A 17,235-nucleotide genomic window follows, 5' to 3' on the forward strand; every position below is an offset into this window, starting at 1 on the left:
CTGGATAGGTTAAGATAGACATCAGGCTTGAGCTCCTTTGCCCTGGGTCACAGGTGACTTCTAGAGGGGCTTCCAGGTGGGAGTCTCCCTGCACTAAGCTCAGGAGCCCTGTACAGTTCTGTGTTGGAATGCTAAGCCTGAGACCCCTTGGGGCTCTGCCTTTGTAACACCACCTACCCTCCCCCGTGCTGGTGTCACCAAGAGGCATGAATCCAAGGAAAAGGCCAAGTCCTAGTCAGGATCTGGGCCTGACCTCCTGGCTCCTATAGAGACCACTGTGCTGAGCCAGCACCAGCCTGCCCCAGGCTGCCTGGCCCTGGTGTCTGTTGCTGGCCTCTGACCCTGGGGGCAGAAGTCAGCTGGCCTCTATTGTCATTGTGACCTACACAGCAGAGGCAGGCCCCTTCCTGAGAGGAAGCTGCAGGGCAGCTGGTGGCCTTGGACCCTGAGACCTCTTTGCCCACACAGATGGCCCAGCTCACTGGAGCCAAGGTAGAAGGAGAAATGGGTTGGTAGGGTGAGAGGCACAGGACATTCAGGGGAGTGAAGCTCCAAAGTGATGCTCCAAGACGTGAAGCAGTTTTAACCCGGGAGTGCTAGAATCTTCTTTTCTCCTTGGCTTCAGTTTTCTAGAGACTGGAGAGAGGTGCTCAGGAAGCAGGGGACCCCAGAAACCTTAGCCTGGCCCCAGAGTCTGGAGCTGCTTGGGGGAAACTGAATTGGCGCCTAGAATCCATGACACACAGCACCTCTGAAGTCTGTGGCTTAGAGTAACCACTTCTTGGTCACATTTCAATCTGCTGCACTCTGGGTGGGCTGAGGGGGCAGCTAAGCTTTGCTCCACAGGGTTGAGGCTGGGCTGGAGGACCCCTTCTGAGATGGTGCTCCCAGCCACGTGGGGCTAGCCAGAGGCTAGGGGGTAGGGGAGGTGGGGGTTAGGCTACAGCAGTGCAGAGCCTTGAGATGAATCTTGGCTTGGATACCACCTGGTCGGTACCCCTCATGCCTCCTCTGCTGGTTGTCTTCTGACCTCTAATCCCTGACCAAGGTCCTCTGGCTTCATCACCAGTCACTTGCTATACATAGTCCCCACACCAGCCTTTGAATAGGATGTCCCTTCTGCTGGGAGCATGCTTCCCTCCACTGCCTGTCCCACACAGAGGGCCATCTCTTTCTGTCACCATGATTCCCTGTCACAGAATTTACTTTGTTTGGCTGTTTGTTGATTTCCTCACATCACTCTTTCGGTATTTGCATGCCCAGAACAGTACTCAGTAGAGAGTAGGTACCCAGAACACATGTGCTGCGGGCAGGTAGGTGGATGGATGGATGAGACATGTTGGGCTCTAGCTCAGGGTGGCCTCAAACTTGAATCCTCTTGCCTCTATGTCCCAAGTGCTGGGATCACAGGTACATGCTCCCAACCCAGTTACTATGACACCTCGAAAGCATTTCTAAGCTAAACATGATGCTTACATGTAATGATCCACTCAGAAAGCTGAGGCAGGAGGATTGCTCTGAGTTTAGAGCCAGACTGGGCTACAGAGTGAGGCCCCATCTTAAAGAAAGGGAGGATGGACACACCTCCAGGTTCTGAGCAGGTGCTCCCTGCAGGGGTGGGGGAACAGAGGTAATGTATGTAGCCTGTGAGGGATGGAGACAGTCGGAACCATCAAGTTTCCATGCCATTGTCTGTCCAGCAGAGGGCGAAAGCGTTCCTTTTTCTCTCTAACCGGTTTCCAGTTCTCTGGAGATTTGTGTGTGTGTGTGTGTGTGTGTGTGTGTGTGTGTGTGTGTGTGTGTGCGCGCGCGCGCGCGCGCGTGCACATATAACTCCTACAGGGCACATGAAAGGAGACTTTAGCTGATTTAAGCTGTAGCTAGCCTAGGGATGGACACTGGAGTCTGAAGATTCCAGAAACCTGAATTCTATAACTGTTACAGCCTGTCACCATTCAGCCTGTCTGCTGGTGTCACAGCCACAGAGCCTCTGAGATGTCACAGTGAGCCTGGGAGTCATTCTGGAGAGGGCAGAAGAAGCTTCAGATGTGGGTCTTATCTGGTTCTAATTAGCTGTGCGGCCATGAACAAGTCACTTAACCTCTCTGGTCTGCTTATTCTTCTGTTAGATGTGGGGCTGGATTAACTCATCTTGACAATCCTTTCAGCACAAGGCGGTGGAGAGGGGAGGCTGTTGGCTGGTGCTGGGGATGACGCAGTCTTGGGAAGATTCCCATAAGTGCGATGACTCACCAGGGATGAGGAGTGGGCCTGGAAGATCTGCAGCCAGGATTTCATGTGTGTGCACAAATCTGTGTGATCATGTGTGTGCATATGTGTGCATGTGTGTATGTGTGCATGTGTGTATGTGTGTACATGTGTGTGCATGTATGTGTGTCTTATGCAGAGACCAAGGTCCCATTGGCTGTCTTCCTCTATTGCTTTCTGCCTTATTTTGTTTATTAAAGATTTTATTTTAGCCGGGCGGTGGTGGCGCACGCCTTTAATCCTAGCATTTGGGAGGCAGAGGCAGGTGGATTTCTGAGTTTGAGGCCAGCCTGGTCTACAGAGTGAGTTCCAGGACAACCAGGGCTACACAGAAAAACCCTGTCTTGAAAAAAAAAAAACAAAAAAAAAGATTTTATTTTAAACATTTAAAACTATGTGTGTATGAATGTGCACCCAAGTGCAGTTGCCTGAAGAGCCCAGAAGAGGGTTTGGGTGCCCTGGGGCTAGATGTCTGGAGCTGCCTGCTGTAGGTGCTGGGAACTGAACCCAGGGCCTCAGGAAGAGCATCCAGTGTTTTTAACTGCTGAGCCATGCCCCCAGTTCACGTTTTGAGACACAGGGACCCTCAGACCTCTGCTTCCCCAGCAGCGTGACTGCGGATGTGTTTCATGCTTCCAGCTTTACATGTGGGTGGTGGGGAGTGAGCCCAGGATGTCAGACTCCCATGGCTAGTACTCACTGTGCCCCTTCCCAGCCCACAGGTCTCCAGGAAGGTGCGCTTCAAAGGAGGGAGGGGGTGGTGTCTACCCACAGCCTCCAATGTCTCCCAGAGATCAGTCTTTAAGTTCATGTGAAAATTCCAGGGATCATGAGGGCACATGGGGACCACAGAGGGAAAAAACAAACAGGGGTCTGTGGTGTTATAGGATGAAGCTCACAGGACAGGAAACCGCCGTCAAGTATGCACCCCAGTGAGTGATCTTGTTTTGTTTCCTTTTTAAAAATCTGCTTTATTGAGGCTTGGGGTTTGGCTCAGTATAGAGCCCAGGCTTAGAATGTCCCACTGGGGGCTGGAACCATCGCTCAATGGGGGGGGGAGATCCCCTGCCTTAGGTCCCCCAGTAAGTTTTGGTTGCATAGCTCAGAAGTGGAGATCCTACCTAGGATCTCTCAAGGAGGTATTAGGGATGTGACCTAGGGGTGGAGACCCTGCCTAGGATCTCTCAGGGAGGTATTGGGGGTGTGACCTAGGGGTGGGGACCCTGCCTAGGATCTCTCAGGGAGATATTGGGGGGTGGCCCAAGTGGTGGGGTTCTTGCCTAGGGTCCCCCAATGAGGTGCTGGGGCATGGCTCAGGGGTAGAGCCCCTACCCCACACTGAGAACTGCACACTTGCACGCTCCCCTCCTCTTCTCATTTACTTCATTAGCCACTTGTTTGTACTGACAAAATGCTTTTACACTTTTTAGGGATAATTTACTTAAAAGCCACAGCTTGGGTCTTAAACAAACAACAGTGGATTGGAAAGCAATCCAACTGCCTTTACTAGAGACTTCCCCCCCCCCCAGAAGCAAAGCACGATACAGACTCCCCAATAGATAAACATTTCACCACAGAGCCCCTCAGCCACTGTGCAAGAAAGGGCATGCCACAGCTGGAGGGGAGGGGAAGTGGTACACCATGCTGGTAGGTCTTAAAAATGACTTTTCCATTTTTAATGCTGCCCCCTAGCATGACGATTTCATATGAATGTAATTGGTTAGTTTTGTGCCTGTGCATGAATGTGCACTGTCATTTGGGGCTAGAGAGACAGCTTGATTGGGAGTTCTTGCTGTCTTCTAAATGACCAGTGTTTGGTTCCTGGCACTCACTTCAAGCAGCTCATAATCATTAGTAATTTCAATTCCAGGGGAATCTCATGCCCTCTTCTGGCCTTCCTGGGTACTACACCCATGTGTGGCATTCACACACAGAGAACTGTACATAAAAATAAGATAAATTTTAAAAGTTGTTCTTTGAAGTCATACCCACAAATAAAAGCTTGGTCATCTCTTTGCAACATGTGACTCATCAATATCAAGTCACCTTAAAGAGGCAGCGTGATCTAGCAAGTAATCTCAAGGAGGTTACTGTTAAATTTGTTGTATTAATTTATTTTTATGTATATGAACATTTTACTGGCATGTGTGTCCAAGCACCACAAGTGTACCTAGTACACTTGGAAGACAGAAAGGGGCATCAGATCCCCTGATACTGGAATTACAGATGCTCGTGAGCCTCTACGAGATTTTGTGACCTGAACCCAAGTCCCCTGGAAGAGCAGCCAGTGCTCTAACCACTAAGACATCTCTTCTGCTCGTCAAACAGTTTCCAGACACCTGTGGAGGCAGCAGTAGCCTCTGCTCCCTGTGAGTTCTTGCGTCTTTAAAGCTCTCGTGAAAAAGAAGCTCAGAGAGGAGAGAGGTTGAACAAGAGTAAGTCTCCACGGAGCGCGCCGCCAGGAAGGAACCACAAGATGGTCGTGGTTCTGACCTTGCTCAGGAGACCTGGGAAGAGTCGCAAAGCACAGGCGGGGAGGGTCGTCCTTCCCTTCATTTCCTGCTCTGCAGAGAGGAAGTGGTTACGGCATCACACAGGCCATGCCGGGGCCACAGCAATTAGCTCAGCAGAGGCTCCATTACCCAGCACAGACCAAGCAGTGGCTGGGAGGTCAGGCAGGGCAGCTGAATTTGGCTCCCCTGACAAACTTGCCTGTGACATTGGGTATGCCCTTACATGAGTGAAGGGTGGAGGTTGGCTGAGCTGGTCTCTGTCTCTTGTCACTATCAGGAGGAGGGTCTCCCTAGATCCTATCCCAAGTGGTCAGATTTGGGGGACCCTGACTCAGCCCAGATCTTCAGTACTTTGGGAACGCTCTATCCCAGGACTGTCTGCTCCATGGTTTGTATAGACAAGGTTGCAAATGAGTGTGGTGCGCACGCAGCTTCAGTCTGCCCTTGCTAAGCTGCCCAGGTTGAACTTGAACTCACTCTTTTAGGCCAGGCAGGCCTTGAAATTGCAATCTGCCTGCCTCGGCCTCCCAAGGAGTTGTGCCTCTGAACCTGACTTCTTGGTCGTTCATAAAGATCCAGTTTTCCCTTTGTCAAGCTGCCACACTGCCCTTTGTGTGATGACAGATGGTGGGAGACCTTTCTTTCTAAGGAGCAATCATGGCGGGAAGAAGGCAGCGTACGTGGACGGTGTGAACAGAGAGAGGCCACTAGCCTTTCTCACCTCTTTGACTGTGTGTGCTATGCAGTCAGAGGCAGGAGGTGTGGGTGGGCTGCTGACGTTTGGATGGCTAGCCATCAGCAGAGGTCAAGAGCGGCGACCTGGGTGTCCCAAGGTGAGGGGGAGGAGGAGAGGGGACCAGTCATCTCCACAGAGATCTGAGTTCTTGCAGTGGGCCACACACAGACAGGGGGACATACCAGAATGAGAGGGGCAGAGTCCAATCTGGGGTCAGCCTGGTCCCGATCACCAGGGACTCAGGTCTGTCCAGCCACAAGCCTGTTGGGTGGCTTTATCTGTCACAGAGGCTGGAATGGCTCTGAGCTGCTGATAGACACCAAGGATGTGCAATGTGACAGGGCACAGGTGTCATCAGAGGTCTGGAGGTGGCTGCTGGATGCTAGGCTCATTCAGGTGCTCTGTCTGCTACCAGCAGGGCTTCCTCTCCAGGGGAAGAGCTGGGAATAAGGTTCTCAATTCTTTACTGCATCCTAAGTGAGCTTTAGGAAAATGTCCTGCTCTCGTTATAGCGGAGACTGCAGGGAAGGGCAAAGAGAAGCATCCAGGTCATGAGCCACAGTGCTTTGGGGCATACACAATTACAGAGTGGAGTTTACATAGGAAGATCCACACAGGACCCACTGCTGGGACCCCTGGCTTATCCTTGGTGTTCAATGTTCCCGACTGGCTTAAGGTGCCCTTCCCCACATCTGCCTGAGACATCCCCAGCAAACAGCAGTTGCTTTGCCTGTCCTGGGTTATAGCAAAAGGGACTGAGTGTAGAGCGGCCAGGGAACTTCTTCCCTGTGACATGTGGCCGCCAGCAGACGAGTGCTCTGCACCACCACCTGGGCAGGTACCATGGAGGCGGCCTCCCAGCTACCTGTTTTGAGAGGAACTACTTGGCAGTGCCACCCTCTCCACCAGAGCCCCTTCTTCTGTTGCTATCCAGAATCCCTGTCCCAGGCTCTGCTCCCGAGCTGCTTGGAAGCTCATCATGGTATCCACGTTGTCTGTAGCCCAGGTGAGCTATCCTGGGGCACCCTGAGGTGTGATACCAGATCTTCCACCGACAGGCAGGGAGACCCAAAGTTTGGCTCCTGCCTGCCTCTGTGTCCTGGCAGTGGGTAAGCCCTGCCTCATGCTTGGCTTTGTTTGGAGTCAGTAGGACTGGACTCACTCTCTGTACCACAGTGTGGGTGTCTCCTGCTTCTGTCTACACCATCTCCTCCAGATGGAGGTTATCTGTGTTCAGACCAAACTCTCTGGGAACCAAGATTATGGGTCAAGATCAAGTCCATATAACTGAAATTTTCATCTTGTGCTCTCTTGTGTTGGGGCTGTGGGTATGAGGGGGTGGGGGTGGGGCTGAACAGCCCCCCCCCCAGGGGTGACCACAATCTTCCTGAAGTCTCTCCCTCTTCGTATCTTCATTTCTCTTTACTTAAAAAAAAATGGTTTAACTTATTTTAATAGGTAGTAGAAAAACCTCAAGGTTAATACAAAGGAAGACAGAGCTGTCCGTGGCCACAGCCGGCTCTGAGCTCTTGTCTTTTCTTTTTAGTCCTAATGGTATTACTCTTCTGTCCTTAGACAGGTGAGGACAGAGTGAGCATTCCACAGTGGGGGAATGGTGGATAGAGCCAGGCTGGGAGGGCACAGAGCACCCTTTAGGGACCTGCCAGCGTCATCCTTTAGGAAGTCAAATTTCAAAGATCCCAAGACCCATCTGGAGGGTATGCGCCTTCAAGATTCCCATGGAGAGGACACGCTGGGGTGGGTGGGAAGGGCAGGTGTTCAAGACAGGGAACCCCTTACCTTTGTGACTCTGAGCTCTGACTCCTTTGGGGAATTTAGTTACTTATTATTTATCGATGTTTTGAGACAGGGTTTCAGTTTGTAGCTCAGGCTAACCTAGAACTTACTATGTCACTCAGGCTGACTTTGAAATCTCTGACCTCATTCTCTAGAGTGCTGGCTGGCATCCTATGTGTGTCCTGCCATGGCTGGTTATCCAGGGAGCAGCCACATCCTGGTCTCTGCATTTAGGACATAGCCTGGGTGTGTGTGTGTGAGCACCTACTTCTTCTCTGTGTTGGTGTTAGGAACTGTGGCTGAGTGAAGTAGGCTAGGAGGAAAGATGGCACATCAGCATAGGGGAGTGTAAACCCCACTGTCTCTGCTGACATCCTGTGAGGTCCCTTCTGCTTCTGCCAGCTGGAAGCAGGCTCCAGAAGCCTGGATGCAAGTAGGAGGAGGGGTGGTCTCCAACACTGCTCTCTCCAGAGAGCCTCCTCCGAGCCATCTTAATCCCCAGAGGAGGGGAGCCTGCTGGTGAGGAGAAAGTTGCTCCCCTCCCCCACATAGAAGCCACATTCCTCAGGTCTCCTTCCTGCCTGGCTGCAATGGCTGCTTCCCAGGGAACACCTGAGGATAGGTGGGCATGTCTCCACCCCCAAATGATAGCACTTACGAGATAATTATTGTCCTGAGCGCACAGAGAGCACAAATGTCTATGGATCACTGCTCCCGATGTGGTTGTGGCCCCAGGAGGAAGGCTGGGCTTTTCCACTTTAGGGAAAGTCCCTTGACCTCCCTGAGCCTCAGCGTTGCCATCTGTAATACAGGGACGATGATACTCAAGAGGAGTGTGACCTTGACAGCCTTAGGCACCCCACGCATCCTTTCTAATTCTCTAACTCTTAGGGTTAACCTTCCCCACCACCCTCTACCCCTCCCTTGCTTTTCAGCAACACCTGGCTTTAAACTCATGGTAATCCTCCAGCCTCACTCTCTAGCGTGCTGAGATTACCAACAGGAGCTAACATGGCCAGCTACACCCCCTGCTTTAAGCAAGGGAAATGACAGCGTAGACAAAGCCTCCTTTCCTGGTCAGGTGTGAGGCTGAGAAGGCTGGGCTTGCTCTCCTTGGGGCTCTGGGTGGCAGGAGCTCCCCCTGCTGGGCAGGCAGAGGTGCAGCAAACACTGGAGCATCCCATGGCTCCCAGACCCTGCTCTGCTTCAGAAGCAGGAAGAGGGCTGAGCTCACCGGGACCTCAGGCTGAGTAGCCCACGCGAGCCCTAACTCAAGTGATGTCTTCAGCATCGTCCGTTTCGTCTCCCCTCTGCCAGAGGGAAACACTATATTATGTCTAACTTGTAGGTGGGAAACCCAGGTGAAGAAGGAAAGAACCACAGACCTCCAGTTGTGTGGCCCTGAAAGCCAGAGCCTCCTGGAAAACAAGATGAGAATCTCTTCTTCCCTAACCCAGGCAAGCTTCCTGGTCAGGAGGCACCAGCGTGTCCCTTGGCTCTTGGAGACTTCAAGCTGGTTTTTTTCTGGGCTGACATCTTGGGAACTTGCCCTGCTATTAAGACATGTCATTAGAAACCTGATATGTTGGCTCTGCCTGCTGTCTTAATACTCACTCAAAAGGTGGAAGCAGGAGGATTGCTGCAAGTTCAAGGCTAGCCTAGGCTAAGTAGTAAGTTCTAGGTTACAGCGTGAAAGGCCGTCTCACAGAAATAAGCAAAACAAAACCAGAGAACATAGTCTGAAAGTCTGGGTTAGTCGGGGTCTCTAGAGGAACAGAGACCCACACATACACACACACTCAGACACAGACACACAGAGACAGACACACAGACACACACAAACATAGACACACAAACACACACACACACACACACATACACACACTATGTATGTTTGGTTATTACTCCACAAAGCTGAACATCTAACTTGGTCTTCAGTTTACACCAGAATCCCAAAGAAACAGGCTTTAATGCCCGTGAAGGAATGGACTTGCCCGCAAACGTGGGGGCAGGCAAGCAAAGAGCAAAAGCTTCCTTCTTCCAAGTCCTCTGTATAGGTGCTCACCAGAAGGTGCAGCCCACATCAGAGGTGGGTCTTTCCACCTCAGAATATCTGGATTAAGGGCGGGCCTTCCCACATTAAATGGCTTAATTATGAAACATCCCTCACAGGGGTGCCTAGCTAGATGGGTTTTAGTTAATTCCAGATATAGTCAGGTTGACAACCAAGAATAGTCACCATGGCATCTTGTGCTTCTCTGAAGCCACATACCTCCTGGCTCCTGGTTGCCCAAAGTTGGTGTCTCATACAGAAATTTCATCAGAGGGATTGACACAGCCTGAGTTCAAAGCCCCATCTCAGGAGAAGCTCACTGTCCTGAGGGTGAGAAAGCAGGACAGAGGGAAATGAAATGTAGGCTTCTAGAAACGACTGTTAGAGATAGGTCTAGCTAGTTTGTGTGTGTGTGTGTGTGTGTGTGTGTGTGTGTGTGTGTGTATGTGTGTGTATGGGGGGGGGAGGAAGAGAGGGAGAGAGAGGGAGACGGAGAAGGAGAAGGAGACGGAGACGGAGACAGAGACAGAGACAGAGAAAGAGAGCAGAGCAGCTGGTACAGAGGCCATGGAGGGATGTTGCTTACTGGCTTGCTCCCCATGGCTTGCTCATCCTGCTTCCATATAGAATACAGGACCACCAGCCCAGGGATGGTGCCACCACAATGTATTGGACCTTCCCCTATCAATTACTAATTAAGAAAATGCCCTCCAGGCTTGCCCAGAGCCTAATCTTATGGAGGTAATTTTCTTAATTAAGGCTCCTTCCTCTCAGATGAATTTAGCTTGTGTCAAGTTGATATAAAATGAGCCAGCAAAGCATACTAGGTAAGCACTCCTCAACCGAGTTCCATCCTCAGTTCTGTTTTCACTCTGTAGCCCAGGCTGCCTAGAACTCAGTCTATGGCCCTCAATTGAGTGGCAGATGTGAGAGGCCTTCATCATCATCAGGCCTGGCTTGCAGGGCCTTCTAGAAAGCTGAAGCTTGGCTCACCCAGTCAGGACAATGTCTGAGCGTCACACAGAGGGTCTCAGGTGGGGCAAGAAGCCAGGTCCTTTTGCAACAGAGGGAAGGGTGAGCCTGTCCCTCTCTGGCTCCTGGCAGCTGTACCCAGCCCTATCCTTCCGTCCGAGTCCACCCCTCCTGCCCTATTGTCTTCTGCCTCCCTGGCACCTAGCGACCTTACCCGGCCACCATGTTCTGGAAAAATATTCTCACATTTTTCTTCCAACACGGGCTCAAACATAAACAGCCCGGGACGGTGGGCATCCGGACGCCGGGTCCCATCGGCTCTATCCGGCATCGTCATTTCCCCAGAGAGGGTGGAGGGTGAGTGGTGAGCTTGAGCCAGGCATTCACGTGTCTGAGGGGTGGCGAGGACAAATGGGCGTCTCTGGAGCCGAGATGGGATGGCCCATGTTTATCCTGCTGGCCTTATGACCCTCCATTCTTACTTCATAACTTGGGCATCTGAAGCCAGCTCTGTCTTTCTTCACAGGAAGTTTACAGCTTGCAGGTGAAGTGCAGGCTAGGCTGTCACGGTCACACCACTGTCCCTGCCTGCCACCGGGGCAGAGAAACCGTTGGTCCCTTGAGCAGCTTTTCTCAGGATTGTGTAAACCCATGTCTTTGCACATTTGGACAGAGCAAGGTGGGCTGGGTCTCCTTGCTCAGTGGGTACCAGTCAGCAGGCATTTTCCAAAAGAACCCCATTGGAGGTGCCTCGGTCCCTTGGCGTTTAAGCCTGACTTGGTAAAACTTGCAGCTTTAGTTGCAGGCTAGTGTCTGCTGTGTGACTGGGGACAATGTCCTGGGACCTAGGCCTGTTCGCTTCCAAGTTTTAAAAGTTGGCTGGCTCAGCAGGGTACAATGGCATATATATGCCCGTGGGGCCAGGCACTCAGTAGCTAACATAGGAGGGTTGCAGGGCCTCAGGCCTCAGGGCTAGCCTAGACAACAGAGAGAGCCATCTCAAAGACAGAATGAAACAGAAGGCTGCAGACTCAGAAAGTGATGCATTTGTGTATGCATGCGTGTGCATGCGAGTACTGTTTATGTGCCTATGCATGTGTGTGCATGTGTACATACAGATATATGTTTATGTGCCTGGGCATACACCTATGTGTGCCAGTATATGCATATATACATTGCTGTGCATGCATACATGTGAGGATATGTGAATGTGTGTATGTGTGTGTGGTGTACCCATTTGTGTATGAGAATGAGCTTATGCATACATGTGTATATGCATGTACATGTGTGCATGTATATGTGTGGCACAGGTGTGAGTGGAAGTGCATGAAGCCCCAGAGTAAAACTAGGGGTTTTCACTTTTCACCCCAAAGACAGCCAGCCCTGAAGATCAGTGGGCAAGGTGCTAGACCCACCCCACCCCCCCGCACCCGCCGGTGGGGTGGTCATCCGTCTGCCTCACCATCCATCACTCCTGAGTGTCAGCGTGGCCTCAGCGAGAGATAGCTGAGGAAAAATGACCTGGGCCGCTGGTGCACTTATCTGGCCCAGAGCCTGCGAGCCCTGGCAAGCGTGGGCGGCTCATTTGTCAAAGTGGAACTGGTCGCTGCTTGCCAGGCCTCACGGCACCGGTGGTCCTCCCTTGGGCTGCCATGTCCTGGGATCTGCCGCTGGAGTCCTTTATGGTCTCTTTGTTGACTTGGAGAGACGCTGCCCTGCAGAGCAGAGGCCTGTGGGTGACAGGGTGGCTGAATTCTCTGATCCACACTCCTGGCCCTTGGTGAACTTGGAGGTGTCGGGTGAAATTCTATAACTGCGCAAAGAGCAGGCTCTCAGTCTCTCTCTCTCTCTCTCTCTCTCTCTCTCTCTCTCTCTCTCTCTCTCTTTCTCTTCCCCTCTCTCCCTCCCTTCTCTCCCCACTTCCTCTCCCCCTCCCTCCCCTGCTTTCTGAGATAGAGTCTTGCTATGTAGCCCAGGCTGGTCTCAAACTCACAAATCATCCTGTCTCAGCCTCCTATGCTGTACACTACCACATCTGGCTATCAATGCTTCTTTAGTTTTACTCTTTTGGGAGGGGGGCAGAGTCTCATTCTGGAGACCAGGCTGGCTTGGAATTTGCTATGTAACCCAGATTGCTCCCAAGCTTGTGATCTTCCGGCCTTACTCTCCTAAGTGCTTTTGCTACAAGCAGGCCCACAATGACAGTTATGCCCTGGCTAATGATGACCAAACTCAGGCCTCAGTGGTGAACATTCTCATCGTGAGCCTTTTGTGTCCAAGCAGCACTTTTGAGGGTCCCCAGGAACTTTAGTGGCCTCTCCTTAGCTACATGCCCAGGGTATCTTATGGCAGCTGCTGCCTGCCGGAGGAGCTGCCTGCCTCCCTCAGTCTCTGCACATACTGACCTGCTGATTCCCTCTAGGCCTTCTGGGACAGGGTTCAGTTCCCCATCCCCCCTGCTCTGTCTTGTTTCCATAGGCATCAAGGGTTGTCAGTCCTGCCCTACTGACTTGACCCCAGGATAGCCGCCACTATCAGCCCATCTCTGAGGCCAGTGCTCCAATCCAGCCAGGGACCTTGGAGGTTATCAGTGACAGACGGTAGTTCTCCCAGGGCAGCAGGGTTAGAGGTCAGTGGCCACCAGAGCCCCATGTGGGATGGATTAAGTCTCTGCTGTGCCTGGGTGGCAGGCAGCTCCAGGGAGAACCCAGGTCACTGAGGATGTCATTTGTATGAACGCAGGACTTGAGACTGAACCAGTTTTCAGTGGAAAGTGAATGCACGTTCCACTGGGAATGAATGCATGCTCCCCTGGGAATGGGTGCATCCCAGCAGGAAAATGTGTCCAGGAAGATGTTTTGGTCTCTGTGCCTGTGGTTGTGGGTGCAAAGTGGGAAGTCAAAGGCCAGGACTTCATCCGGAGTTCATGGACATCAAGGGTAGGAAATTGTGTGTAGGATGGGCTGAAAGGCCTCATATTCCCGGACTGGATGTCAGGTGAGCAAAAGCTTCCAGAAACAGAGTGAATGTTCCAGAATGCAGTCAGGATGTCTTGAAGGCCAGGAGTTTTAACCACTCACTCAAGAAGCATTTACTGGTACCTGCTGGGTACAGGGCTCTGTTCTATGCTTGAAGCACACACTGGTAGAGGGGAAAAAAATCCAGCCAGTCAAAACTCTGCCCCATGGGTCTACACAGCCGGAGGCGCAGAGGTGGAAATAGGAAAGTGGACCAGGGAGGAGTCCAGGGATGTGGGGAGGGTTAGGAATGTGGGTTAGGGAAGATGCTAAAAGGAACTTGTTGTCAGCTCTAGCAAAGCCAGCTAGGGTGATGAATTCTGAATCAATGTAAAGCCATGGTGCTGTGGGACTTCACTAACCCCACAGGGACTGGGTCAGCCTCAGTTTACCCAGCCCTCAAGGGGCTGCTCAGAGGCCTCCCATGGCTTCTGGGACAGTGAGAGAGAGGCTTTGGAAGGGCTGTGGTGGATGTGGAGCCAGGCACTCGTCTAAGAGCAGGGTCGTGGGCGGTGAACACGGGAGGTGGCACCTCTCGTCATCCACTGTCCACCCTGGGCATGATCAGACCTCACCCAAAAACTAAGGCTCTCCCGGATAAGCTGGCACATGGTTTCTGCTGTGTCTGTAGAGTCTAGTAAAGTTCCCAGTGCTTTTGGTAAACTCCTGGGGAAGCAGGCTCCATCCAGACAGGAACATTCCCACCCAGCCCTATGCCTTTGCTGCTTCTCTGCTGGTCTTAGGAAGATCTCATTGTGTAAAAGTGCCAGGAAACCTCGCAGGCTGCCTGACTCAGGCTCCAGAAGGGATGTCCTGCCAGTACAGGCTCCATCAGGGTCCATGGCTTCTGCCATACTCTGCAGCCCTGGATGTAGCCACTGTGACTATATCCCTGTCTGTTGTCACCTGAGCTCGCTCTCCTTCCTTCCTGACCTATCTAGTCCAGGAATGGGCTGCTTGGAGCAAGAACTTAGAGGTGGGGTTGTTCAGTTAACTTTTCCTTGGCCCTGCTGATGGTTTCTGGAAGCAATAGTGAGTTTCTAGACTACACCAGCCATGTCTGATGGGCACCTGTCAAAGTGGACTGGGATACTTCTATGGAGAGCATGTGGCCAGTCTATGAAGCTGAGAATGGAGAGCTGGGCTTCGCTGATGGAGAGGGAGGAGGAGGAGGAAAAAAGGAGGAGAAGGAAGAGGAAGAAGAGGAAGAAGGAAAGGAGGAAAAAGAGGATGAAAAGGAGGAGGAGGAGGAAGAAGAAGAGGAAGAAGAGAAGCAGGGAGAGGAAGAGGAGGAGGAGGAAGAGGAGGAGGAGGAAGCAGCTTGAGATGGAGGTGCCAATGGGCAGTGACTGTGTTGTGTTTGTGGTTGTCTTCAGAGCCAGGACCTGCTGTGTTAGATGCTGCACTGCTACTCTGAGAAAAATTTCTGGAACCCTGGGGTGGTGATTACCAGGCTGTGGGAACAGGGTGCAACTGAATGGTGTTCATCATGCGTCTTCAGTGGAACACAGCCACACAGGGCTCAGTACACAGAGACCTGCAACACACAGGATTCAGGACACTCGGAGACTCTGGTCAGGATGCACAGAGGCTCAGGACACAGGGCTCAGTACCTACAGGATTCAGGACACACAAAGGCCTAGGACACACAGGGGGTCAGTCCACCCATGGAACATGGATCACATGCTGGGAACTGGCTCAGAATCACAGCTAAGTTTCTTCCAGTGCAGATTCACAGATGGGTGGGACCCTGAGGCTCTGGGGAGGGTCCCCTGCCTTCTCCAGCTTTCTGGGTGCTCCAGGTGACCCTGGCTGGTGGCTTTCTGGCTCCAGTCTCTGCTCACATTCGCTCAGTTTCTCCTCTTCTCTTTCTCACGAGGACATCAGTCCCTGGATTTGGGTGGACACTCTGATCCAGGGCAACCTCCTCTCAATATCTTTAGTCACCCCATCAAGGACCCTTTGCCTGAGCAAGTGTCACAGAGGCAGTTCCCTGGAAGCTGGTTGTTGGTTTGGATTAGCTGGGTCTTCTGAATTCTTCCCCACATCAGTTATGAAATGGTTTTTATTGATCTCTGAGTTCTTTTATCTAATATGTCTAATGGCTTCTTTGTCTTTGTGGCTGAGTGACTTTGATGGGTTATGCAACCTCTCTGGGCCTAGGGCAGGCTTGCCCTTTCCCTAGACCGGACCATTGATCTCAAAGAGCCTGATTATGGTAGGGATTGATTAGAAGACTGCCACGAGCCTCTGGTTCCTGCAGCCTGGCCATTAGACTACCAGCTTACCTAGAGCTGATGCGTGTGAAGCGCCTGCTCTTTGCTGGGTCCCAGGCTAGACCTTTAATCGTCTCTCACTACTCATTGAGAGATAATGTCACATGATCTTCACATGTCAAGAGAAAAGTAGGACAGAGACATCCAGGCTGTCACTCACCGTCTCATTCACATCAAGGAAGCCCAGTCATCAGGGGTGAGGCGGGCTGCTGTGTAAGTGTAATTATAAACTCTAGCTACCCTGTATAAAAGACACACGATCCAGGTTATTTATTTATTTATTTATTTATTTATTTTAGTTACAAGCTGTAAGCCCAGACTGGGCAGGTGTAGGTGCTATTCTAACTTACATCTCAGCCGAACATCCCTTGTTACTTGCTGGTTCTCCTGGTCACATGATCAGGGTCCATCTCTTCTCACAGCACACACAGCCTCCTCCCTCCTCCACTCACTGTATCCTCTTTTCTCTCTTCTGGTTTCCTCCCTAGCCAGGTAACTGAAAATCCGCCCACCTCTATCTACTGCCCAATCACAGGCATTTTATTGACCAATTAACTTGGAGGGCAAAAGCTGGTGGTGTATGTGAGAATTCACTTGTCTTGCCCCCCCCCACAGGTCTTGAGACATAGTATCTAGCATTTGAATACATAGTAGCAGCAAACCAACCCCAACATTGCGGCCTGTCGCTTTCTTCCGGGGAGAAAGAAACCTGCCCACCCAAAGAGAGTACTGCTGATGGACAAAGAACAGATCCCACCCACACATGGTCGGTATCACTCATGGGTGCATAGATGAGGGGCCACACCTAGGGGTACATGGTTGAGGGGTTTCTCACAGGAGCGTGGACCACTTGAGCCCACTCCACCACAGATGACAGATATAGGGACTCCTGCCCAACTTTCAGGGAGCCCCATTGACGAGTCTTCCCTTCCCAGGAGTCACTTACTCATACAGTCTTGTGAGGAGTCTCCTCAGCTCTGGAAGTCTCCAAGCTTCTGAGTCTTATGAACTTCCCTTCTGCCTTTCTCTCTTCCTTTTCCTCCTCCTTCCTTCCTTCCTTCCTTCCCTCCCCCTTTCTCACACCTCTTCCCTTCTCCCTCCTCCCTCCAGAGGGGAGCTGTTTTATTCAGTTCAGAGAAAATAGCTCTGTGTTCCTGACACACCACCCAGCAGGAAACATCTGAAGTGTGACCAAGAGGAGCAGAGAGATATCATCCATCTTAACGAGGTCTGGATTTCTAAGATGCGGAACTGGAGAATTTAAACATCTCATCACCAGCTTTCAACATTGTGCTTTGTGCTACGATAGTGTTTTGTGTGCATTTGGGCTAAATAAACTCCATCTTGAAAATGAATTGCATCTATTATTGCCACTACTTATTGTTACTTTTATGCCCATTGGTAGACACCTTCATTGGCAGACCCGCCTTTCCATACACAGTGCCATCCCAGGGCAGAGCCAGCTCATCTATGCTCATGACTGGTGTGCCTACCCATTTTTAAATAAAGTTTTATTGGAACAGACATGTCCACCTGCTGATATGTTGACTGGGTTGGCTTACTACTGCAAGGGCAGAGTTGCTACTTTTCAACAGAGACCTTG

At 51.5% G+C, this 17,235-nt stretch overlaps 1 long non-coding RNA gene across 1 annotated transcript; it reads left to right on the forward strand.

Moving 5' to 3' along the window:
• Nucleotides 1-418: 418 nt before the first annotated feature.
• Nucleotides 419-16,987, forward strand: LOC116068127. The gene is made up of 2 exons (XR_004109444.1): nucleotides 419-492; nucleotides 16,743-16,987. It is a non-coding gene; the product is annotated as an uncharacterized LOC116068127 (long non-coding RNA).
• Nucleotides 16,988-17,235: the final 248 nt, after the last annotated feature.

The sequence above is a fragment of the Mastomys coucha genome, unplaced genomic scaffold (genome assembly GCF_008632895.1).
Source record: "Mastomys coucha isolate ucsf_1 unplaced genomic scaffold, UCSF_Mcou_1 pScaffold22, whole genome shotgun sequence".
In the NCBI taxonomy this organism is placed as follows: Eukaryota; Metazoa; Chordata; class Mammalia; order Rodentia; family Muridae; genus Mastomys; species Mastomys coucha.